This window comes from Pipra filicauda, unplaced genomic scaffold (assembly GCF_003945595.2).
Source record: "Pipra filicauda isolate LSUMZ 115617 unplaced genomic scaffold, ASM394559v2 scaffold297_size1274073_pilon, whole genome shotgun sequence".
NCBI lineage: Eukaryota > Metazoa > Chordata > Aves > Passeriformes > Pipridae > Pipra > Pipra filicauda.
The window spans coordinates 1,017,140-1,025,988 of record NW_024104417.1 but is presented as its reverse complement, the minus strand read 5'-3'; the positions used below and the strand labels follow the sequence as shown (position 1 = coordinate 1,025,988).

The following is an 8,849-nucleotide window of genomic DNA, read 5'->3' as shown; positions in this document are numbered from 1 at the left end:
CACCGAGCAAGAAGAGGTTGAGTAAAACAGGACAAATGGCCTGATTAAAGCCAAGTAAAACCCAAAGCAACTCTCAGGGTGAGAAAAGAGACCACACTTAGTGTACATACTCTGTAAGAGAATTAATTTGATGGAAAGTGAAGGTAGATCACTTTAAAAGGAAACACAGTAAATTTATATTCACAAGTTTTCCTGTATGAGGCAACCCAGTATTAAATTTGTATTTTCATTGACAAACAAGAATGCAACATCACTGAGCAGAGCAGCAGGAAAAGAGGATATTGGCATTTAAGGTGTTTTTATGAAATTCGCTTGCATTTAGTCTCTAGCAATATGAAGGGACATCTTTATAAAGCCATGATTACGAAAAGGATCCAGATCTGCGAACTAATAAAAAAAAGCAAAATACCTCTGAAGGTGTCCTCTCAGTAGGACTACTGGTAGATAACTTTTCAGAAAATGTACTTCCAAACAAGTTACCAAGTTGCAAAGGCTACTCTTTGCTAAAATAAGGTTGATGGAATACTTTTATTTAATCTTGTATAGGAATAAGATATGTCTTTAAATGGACTCTCAAATGACAGATAGGACCTTTTTTCCCCTTAGCAATTAACTCTGCTTTGAGGACTGCACAGATACACTCCTGAAATACTTCCCCCTTACAGGTCCATTTTGACCTATAGGAGCACATGCTTACCACACCATGTCAACTTCAATGATTCTCTGATATACATCGGATCGTTATAGGAAAAGCTCTTTTCCTCTTTATCAAGTCCTTTCTCAAAAAGTAGCTGATAGCTATTACCTTATAACTTCATAAATTAAAAAAGCCAAACATCTAAGCACAAAAACTGGATATCAAAGAACTCTAACAAGAAAAAACGGGCACCATAATTTAAGGGGGACAATAAAGCTGATAAAAGGATTGGAAGGAATTTCCTATGAGGAGCAGTAAGGACTTTGGGTTTGTCTAGTTTGAAGAGAAGGAAGCTGAGTGAAAAATTAATTTCTCCCAACAATTTCCTGAGGATGGGAAGAGGAGAGCGAGGTGCTGAGTTCTTCTCCCTGGTATGACAGATGGAAATGTTTCAAATCTGTGCCAGGGGAAGTTTAGGTTGGTGGTCAGTCACTGGAACAGGCTTCCTAGAAGGTGGCCGATGCTACAAATCTGTTAGTGTTGAAGAGGAATTTGGACAACCCCCTTAATAGGCTTTAACTTTTGATCAGCCCTGAAGTGGTCAGACAGTTGGACTAGATGATCACCATACATCCCTTACAACTGAAAATATTCTATTCTATTCTAAAATAACCACTCTTTAGACAATCCAACAATCTGATATGAATAGAACATGGGACAAAAAGCAATAGATGACAAAATAGATTCAACATACCCAGCATAAGATGAAGCAAGTGCAAGCAGTAGCAAGTCCCCAAAACAGACTTGACATTTTTTTCAGCATCTTACTAAATAAGCAAAGGCTTTGTACTAAGACAGAGAAGACATTATTCCCAAAACAAAGTAAAAAACTGTCATGGTTTAGGAGTGGTATTTCCCAATTTAGTATTCTTTCCCAATTTAGTGTTCCCACTGAAAACACTTCAAACCACATGCTGCTTGTTCACTGCCTCCTACCCCTGCAGTGGGCTGGAGAGGAGAACTGGAGGCACAAAAGGAAAATATCATAGAATGAGATAGAAAAATTTACTAGAAACAGCAATGACCTAAGAAACAAACAGTAACAACAGCAATATTAATAAGAGAGGCAAAAGTCCACACACAGAACCTGGCAATACCCAGACTTCTCCTCTGCTACTGGCACGACTGGAAGGAAACCCCTTTGCCCCCACACCCTCATCCTCTCTGCGTGATGAGAGGTGATGTAGAATAACCTCTGGATCCTGTCTATGCCCCTCCTGGCTACTGCAGAAATTAACCCTATCCTAGGCAGAACCAGGACAAAAATTCTCAGTAGAGCTGGTGTTAATTTATCTGAAACAGATTTTCAAAGAATGTACCTGAGACTTCAGTAGCATAGAAATTCCGTTGTTCATGTTTCATATCATTAACTCTCATGAAACTAACACAAGGAAAGTTGCAGTTTGAACCTCCTAGTATGGGTCTGTTTGTCAGAAGAGTTAGTGTTTAGGAATTTAAAAACACTTTCAGAAAGTACTTGGTGGTTGTCATAACAAAAAGAGCAGAGTAAAGCCCGGGTACTGCTTTTTCTCAGTTGTCATTTTACATCAGTTGAATGTGACCAGCAAGGAATGGAGGAAGGCCTGAGAAAGGAGCTAGGAGAGAGAAAGTGTCTGCAACAGGGACAGATTGGGTGGAAAGGAAAAAAAGAAGCAGGCATGAAAGTTTGTGCCTGTAGAGTACACTCTCCTAGAACATGAGAGAGCCTGAGGGTTGTGAATCTCATCTTGTATCATCTGTTACGGACCCATTTGAAAACCCACTGGAAGAGAGACCTTTCCTTTTGCAGCATAGGCTGCAACAGAGAATGACATCCCATTACTGGCACCATTGCAAGCTACAATAACTCAAATGGCAGAGATCAGAATGGCACATCTAAAGGGCTCTAGCCATTATTTTGAACAATGACATGTGAATATGGAAAGATACAGTGAAGGTTGGAAGATGCAATTTGATCCATGCCTTTTAGCACACATCTAAGAGGCGTTTGGATAATACTCTCAGGCACATGGTGTAACTCTTGGGAATGGTCCTGTGCAGGGCTAAGGGTTGGACTCGATGATCCTTGTGGGTCCCTTCCAACTCAGTATATTCTGTGATTCTGTGGTTCTGTTCAGGTAACATTGGCTTTTATTGCTAGAGCAAGTGGTCTACCTTTTTTCAGCCTAACAGGCACTAAAAATCCAACTTTAGGGTAACCAAGAGTTAAAACTGGGTAATCTGCCCCCAGGGTCAAGAACACCACGTATTCTGCAGACTAGCACAAGGTTGAGCTTATATCTTAATCTTATTGGACAAGAGAGATTTTTAACAGAATTCTAATACAAGGAATCAGTACCTTTCAGTTCAACGCTTCCTGAAACTTTCCAAAATGTAGAAGCAAAACCAAAATAAAATAAAATATGCACGCAGTAGGACAGAAGATATCTGTGGGAAAATCTCATTCTCAGTTCAGTGATCAAAGTGGAAGCAAACTGTAAAGATGCTGAAGATTTAGACTAGTGTAATGAGAAAATCAGCTTTTAATGGAGACAAAAATGTCAATTAAAATGTTTACAGTCACAGCATTTTGCTTTTCATTGCTGCATGATAGCCCAATATTTATTCAAATAGCAGGGATAAGCCAATTCCACAGATTTAGAGAAGCAAAAGTGAGCAAATTCAAATAACAATACCATAGCAACAACCCTATGATCGCCTCAGTTAAAAAAATTGGATCCCTCTGGATCCCTTTGTGAACTCAAAGGTATTGACACAGAAATCCTGAAACTGATAGTATTGTTTTTAATGCATTTCTTTCACTTTTTTCCTGTTGTCATTATCTAATTAAAGACATGATAAATGCCAGAATTCTCAGTAATAGATACTAACCTACGTTAGCGCTGAACTATTATTAGTTACAGTCTAGTGCAATTCTGGTTTAAGTTCATAACAATCTAATACACTTTTGCAGTGTCAATCAACATCACTATTAAATGTGAAGGGGAAAAGGTAAAAGTCAAAGTTATTGTTGCTGGCAAAAAAAGTATTTAAATATTTTCTCTCCAGATTAGATGAGCTCATATTTGCTGGAGAGATGTGTGACATCGAAAATCCCATGGTTCAAAATGCGAGGTAATCTGCAGAGGTCAGCAAAAACAAATGTCAGACAGTCACATTTAAACAGCAGTAGAGTACATCCAATTTCCGTATCATTTATAGAATTTGCCTTTCACCTGCATGCCTCAATGATCACAGAACCTTCCCTTTCCACCTTTAGATACCATGATAAGATGAGGTAGCTCACTCACTTCCACTTAACTGAAGAGTCTGCAAAAAAAAACCAAACAAAAAGCCTGACCAGGGCAGCCACTTGTAGCCAGTGTACCATCTCAGAGCAGATAACTCAGTTGAACAGATGCTCATGACTGATCAGATGCTTCACATACCAAAGTCAAAAAAAAGCCAGATCAATGACAAAACAAAACAATATCTGTGATCAACTAAAAGTTGTACTTCATGACCAAATTAAAAGTCCTAAGATGTGCATTCAGTCTGGAAAGGAAACCTTTTGCTCATTCAGTATAACCCCTTTATCTTGAAAGAGATTTAGCTTGACTGTATGTGTCTACATCATGGTCCACAAATTTCCTGGCTTTACATAGGTTTCTCTATTCTATACAGGTATCTTTTTATAGGTATCACTATTAACGGTTTGACTACGGTCTCTGCAGTTCAAACCAAAACCTCATGTTTACAGCGACACTACAACTTTAAAATCTTTGACGTCTGAAACCCATGTCTTTCAACCAAATGAGTGATTTTTTCTATCCAATAGGTCAAAAAACCCTCTGGCTCACAAAGAAAATTCAAATAACTGAAGAGGGGGTCATGTGTTCTCTATATTATACATCATTGATTTCACTTCTTGTCATGCTACAAGGGTTTAAAGTATTCTTACAAGTGTCTTAAGATTAATCTCTTTTGTATAATTTTGTCTGTATATATTGCATAGCTGCAGTAAATATTCTTTTGCCAATAGATTTTTTAACTTATAAGCAAATCAAGAATTAAAAATCTAAGTGTTTTGATAAAATTCCAAACTTTACACATCTAAATACCATTTTTACTCTTAGAAATGGGGTATAATTTGATGACAAGTTTTGTTTTCCAGTTTCATTTTACTTTCTGGACATTTATGAAAGTGATTTAGTAACAACAAAAAGACTATCAAACTCTAGCAAGTAATTAATGCAAATGAAAAAAGGAAAATTACTAAATAAGCTATTTGGAAATTAACCAGCAGTTTTTATACCCACCTTTATAAAAAAAACTTTTAATATTCTATTGATAATGCAGAGATTTTTTCATATTAAAAATTGAAGTGATCTCATGACTGATACACTACGTTAAACACACACTTTGTCAACTCCGGTAGAGGGATAAAATCCAGGAGAATAGGATGATAAGATCTGAGGATCCAAGATTTTATTTATGCAGTTACAAAGAACATTCTTCCATTGCACATTTTATCTCTCTTTGAGTAAATTTTTAAAAGGCCAGAAATCAAGATGACATTTACAAGGAACACTAATAATTGTCTATAAAACAAACAAAAATTGCTGTTGTTACAATTAAAAAGATTTCGTATTATAAATTTGCATTTCTATCTGAGATATGAGACTGTATTGTGCATGACTTGTTACTGTCTTGATGCAGCTTTTATAATCATGTGGTCTGGGATTCTCATGATATCCTAATATTTACAGGATTCTCATAACATATGTCCAAATGGAATCCACAGCCTCAAAAATTTACTGCTTCTTCCCATACTAAATTATTTTACCTCAGTTGGTTTATGATAGTCAGATGGCCTTTTGAGAGAAGTTCCTCCAGAAAAAAAAATTCCAACAAAACAACACATTCTAGTCAACGATGTAGAAGATATTTCCTAAAAAGAGTGAGGAAGCACTTGCAAAGAGGCAATGTTTCACCTGAGATCTTAGCTGCTTAAGAACTGTTCATGGGTAATGAGAGTTTAATTCCCTAAAGAACTGTTCTCTCTTCTTTTTCCCTCACTCTTCCCTGGGTATCCGCACAAACTCTTAAATTTCTCCAATTTTTCAGAACACAAATATGATGGAAAACAGAACATGAGGTTTGAAGAATACAGATTAACACTTGCCTGTCAACAACCAGCTGCCATTGGTGTTTTGATTGTGAAAGCTCATGCTCTCAAAATATGAAATTTAAATTTGTTTCTATATTCTCATGGTTTCCCACCATCAGTAGGTTAAATAGTTTGTTTTCAACTGCTCTTCTGGTCCTGTAGCAAATGTGTATGACTTAGATCAGTAGAGCAACAATTCTTCTGCTCGGGGAAATTGCTTTTATCTTTTCAGGCCACCTTTGTCACTTGGAAACAAAGAATATTAGTAACCAAATTTTTTGGGCTTTAAAGGAGGCGATGGGAAAAAGCAATTTTCAATTTATAATCTTCGAGGTTAAAAAGGCATAGAAAATGTAAAAAGTATTTATTTTTCTCAAAATAATTCTATTATGTAGCAAAAAATCAAGACAAAACTTCTTCCTTTTATCTATCTAGTCTGAGCATTACTTCAGAGCAAAGAAAGAATTAGCAAGTTTCATTCATTTCCAGTATAGAAATGATTTGCTGTTCCTGCTGGCTCACATGGTACATCCACAAAGATATTGGGGGAGAGAATAAACCAAGCACAAGCCAACTTGTTGTTTACTCATTTAAAAATCAAGGAAATACTGACTTACAGAAGGACAAAAAGATTTAAAGCTCAACAAATGAAACACAGAGAAAATTAGCAGTCTGCTTGAGTAACTGAAGACCAATAGAAATACTTTTATTAATTCTTTTAAAAAACAATATTCCACTGGGAAAAAATAATAACAGTTAATTACGAACAAGATATTTGGAAAATAAAATTTGCATTTCAGTTCTGCATATTAAAACTTAAGATAGGAATAATAATCCAACTGGTGTGATTTTATTGTGAGGATGAGTATCTTTGAAAACAAAACAAATTCTCAAGTAAATTTTGGAATGAACTCTTGGTTTTACTTCACCCATTAGTTTCAAGGCATTTGTATTTTTTTCAATCAAGGTTTCTAAGGGCTTATCAGAGAAGGCAGAAATACCTTCCAGAAGTTCTGATGGGATTTCTGAGGACCTGGTAGAATTGAAGTGCTGCTGACCCATACACACACTTGGAACAACTATGATTTGGTCAGCCCTAATATATAAGGGGTTTTTAAATTAATTTAAATCAAATTTGGTGTAGAAGGATATGGTTTTCATCTTAGGACATAGTACATTGCACCAGGTGAAGTCTCCTGGTTCAGACTGAGTAAGAGATCATACGAGATAAGCTTTTGAGCTGACCATTAATCCAAAGATTCGAATCACAGATGACCATGAAATTGAGGCTTATTTTGAATTCCCGAGTCAATATTTCCTCACAGAAAAACTAGAAAGTATGACTATGTAGAACAGCATCAAATACTATAAACACAATTAAATTTCTTGTTCTGTTTATTAATTTATTTTCCTGTAAGAAAACAACAACAACAACAGAGCTGTTGGAGCTGCTGAAGAAAGATGGAAAAAAAATAAGATAGTTATCTGGCAATTTCAGGTGTTTCTCTTCTCTTTGTCCAAAGTAAGTATGCAAGCATTTTTCAGGCTGATACAGTGTTCTAATTTTACCAGCATTATTTTCCTGTCAGAGAGTGAACATATTGATGAGAACATTAAAACACAAAATATTCTTAATGCTCTAATGTCCAATTAGGGGTAAAACATCTAAGTTAACTTAAAAGAAGGAAACTGCTGCATATGACCATGTTCTGGAAATTGCTTCACGTTGGAATGCTTAACTGTTAGCAGAGAATGAGACTCTTGAGTATCATATTTGATTTTAATGCGTTGCTAGATACATTTACTTCATTAAAAAGACTGCTGCCTGTAGACATGGGTAATAAAAATGGCAAGGCTATTTAAAGCTGAGCAATATCACAGTTATACCTTGCTACAGAAATTACATTGAATATACAGATATGTGCGTACATGTACATCTACACTGATCTATTTACCTTTATATGAAATAAGTGTGTTCACAGATGCATCTGTGAACTTGGTGGCAGTTAGTCCTCCCACTCTGTTTTCTTAACGCGCAGCAAATACTAAAATAATAAAGAAAAGAAAAAGAAGAACTCATGGAAGTCTGCAAATATATTAGTCTGGAGGTTTTCCTCTCTGCAAACCAAGGACTGAAGTATTTTTTTCTGTCCTTTCTACAATAAGATTTTCCTACAGCTCTTCGCATGTGTTTCAAATATTACCTGTTTAGATTGAACCATTTTTCGTCGTTGTTTTTCAGAAGTCAATAAGTGACTTCCTCAGAAATTAGACAATATAGAGGAACCACCATGGTAGAGCACTTTAAGGATATTTGTTAGGGCTCCTCTTTTAAGCAGGAGCTTTGGATTTGATAGAAGGATCACCTCCAATACTGGGGGGTTTTTTCTGATGAATATCCCCTCCAATTAGTTTACAAGCCTTGAATATTCTGGTCTGTATCTGCTCAGTGGTTTGATAGCAAAACTTATAAAACTCTACCTTCTCTGTTCAGCTCTCCACAAAGCCTGAGGAATGAATGGGACTTCCCCTGGAATTGCATCTGCCGTGACATAGTACCTGCTGCACTGGCAGAATGACTCAGTGGCTGCTCTGAAAAGACCTAGGTGACCGAGAGACAGAAAAAGCAGCAGACTGTTTTGGAGCAAATAAGAAAAGCAGAAACTGAGATGCAAAACCAGAACAGATGCTGGAGGTGTGTGATAAGAAAGTAAATGAGCAGCAGGGAGCTGCAGAGCTGAGAAATAAAAGCAAGACCATCCCTCTGCTCTGAATATTTTCTGTGACACTGAATATACCACTGGGCCAAAATTTTTTCCCACTACAGATGATCAATGCACAGAGTCTTTTAAATATCTGCTTGCAAACTGATTTTCTCCACTCCCAGGTTCAGATCTGCAGAAGTGATAAGCACTTTATAATAACTGAGGGCTGTGAGAGCTATGCTCTGAGCAGAGTAACTGCTTTCAGGAGAGTAGGTGCCTAACTTCCACAGATTTGATT

The 8,849-nt window shown here is 36.5% G+C and overlaps 1 long non-coding RNA gene across 1 annotated transcript; it reads left to right on the top strand.

Annotated features, from left to right (window-relative positions):
- The first annotated feature begins 7,252 nt into the window (after positions 1 to 7,252).
- On the top strand, positions 7,253 to 8,611 carry LOC120323600. Its single transcript, XR_005564225.1, has 2 exons — positions 7,253 to 7,368; positions 8,341 to 8,611. It is a non-coding gene; the product is annotated as an uncharacterized LOC120323600 (long non-coding RNA).
- The last annotated feature ends 238 nt before the right edge of the window (positions 8,612 to 8,849 follow it).